General features: G+C 40.9%; 1 long non-coding RNA gene across 1 annotated transcript; it reads left to right on the forward strand.

The window, feature by feature from the left end:
* Positions 1 to 276: 276 nt before the first annotated feature.
* LOC116676194 (uncharacterized) lies at positions 277 to 1092 on the forward strand. Its single transcript, XR_004328610.1, has 4 exons — positions 277 to 309; positions 384 to 509; positions 647 to 744; positions 883 to 1092. It is a non-coding gene; the product is annotated as an uncharacterized LOC116676194 (long non-coding RNA).
* The last annotated feature ends 576 nt before the right edge of the window (positions 1093 to 1668 follow it).

The raw sequence follows: 1668 nt of genomic DNA on the forward strand, positions 1-1668 counted from the left end.
ACTGCATGACCCACATTCACTGAGGTGGAGAGGGCTGTCAAACAACTAATTCTTTAAAGGGGGTTCAATTTGGTGGCATCATTTCATCACTCGTTTATTCTGAACCTTCCTTTAATGCTTTGCCTAAACTTAAAATGGCATTTTGGTAATAAATAGCTAAAATCTAGTCTTTCCTTCTGTTAGTGAACAGAGCAGATTGCTGACATCATGGAGACGTTGGCTCCTCTTTGTCAATGTCATCTCAGCTCCAATCTACTGACCCACATGTGAAAAAAACCCAGTGAGCCCCGCCCTCTGCTTCAGCATCCTGTGAGAAAATCAAAATGATTTAATATTTTAATCATATTTTTAGAATTTTTTTAAAAACTGACTCTGTGCTGCAGAAAATTGTTGCACATGGTGGGTTTATGTTGGAGGGTACTTTGCCTCAATACATGGATGGGATCTGGACACATCGCCACCTACTGTTCACCAAGAGTTTTACAGTTGAGAGTCGTGAGTCCAAACAGGTACAGACAGAAATCCAGGAGCCATTTGCTCCCTGACCTACATCTGCTTCTACTGTAGCCTGATCTGCACGTGTGTGTGTGTGTGTGTGTGTGTGTGTGTGTGTGTGTGTGTGTGTGTGTGTGTGTGAATGCTCCAGGTATTCAAAGGTGGTTTGGGGTGTAAGACAGAGTCATATCTGCACCTCCATACAGGACCATTGTGAGTTAGTGGATGACATGTGCCAACAAATCAAAGGTATGCTTTTAGATTACAGCTGCCATTTACTGTCTATAGGCAGTCTGTATACATTGTTGTTATTGTTTTTTATTGTTATTCAAACAAACCCTTAAATGTGTCTTCATGTCTGAGCTTATGTGTGCATGCATGCTTCAGATAAATCAGGGGATAAAACGGTGTGTTGAAATTGCCCCACTGCATTTTCTGTCTTCATGCGGCACCCTGACAGTGCCCCAGTGTGCCTGGCCACTGGATCACACAAGGAACAGACACATTGGGCTAACATACTGCAAGCTGCAACACAACATTAAAACTCTGGTATAATTCTTCTTCTACTGTTCACAATCATAAGCGAAACAAAATTCAACAAGCTTCGATGCCTTCTTTTCAAGTTATTCTTTTCCATCCTTTCCCTTGATGGTCTGTAAGCTCTCTGGTGGGAAGATTTCTTGAAGACGATCAGAGGAAACTGTCAAACAGAGGTTTATCCAGTGGGCGATTGGGAGGAGGTGAGCAATACTGAGACAGGATGTCCTCTAAACCTCTTTGCCTTCCAATAATCCTCCTCCTCTCATTTCTCTGTCCATTTCAAACAATGTTAGTTTCTAAAGATCCCATAATATATGCTCATTCCCAGGTTTGGACATGTATTTGGGGTTTCTATTAGAACATGCATTACATGCTTCAGTGTTTTGAATTATTTTTCACATGCTCTCCGTCTCTATATACCTGTATTCACCCTATGAAATGCTCTGTTGTAGCGCCTCTCTCTTTTGTGTGGGGCTCAAAAGTTTGGCTCAAAATCTCCAAAAGGCATTAAATGACAGATTAGACATTCGTATAATATGTCACAAAAAGTTAGATTTTATTTCCATCATTTACACTTTCAAAATAACAGAAAACAAAAAAGGGCATCTGCAAAAGTTTGGGCACCTGCAGAGT

Source organism: Etheostoma spectabile, unplaced genomic scaffold, assembly GCF_008692095.1.
Source record: "Etheostoma spectabile isolate EspeVRDwgs_2016 unplaced genomic scaffold, UIUC_Espe_1.0 scaffold00002839, whole genome shotgun sequence".
Taxonomy (NCBI): domain Eukaryota; kingdom Metazoa; phylum Chordata; class Actinopteri; order Perciformes; family Percidae; genus Etheostoma; species Etheostoma spectabile.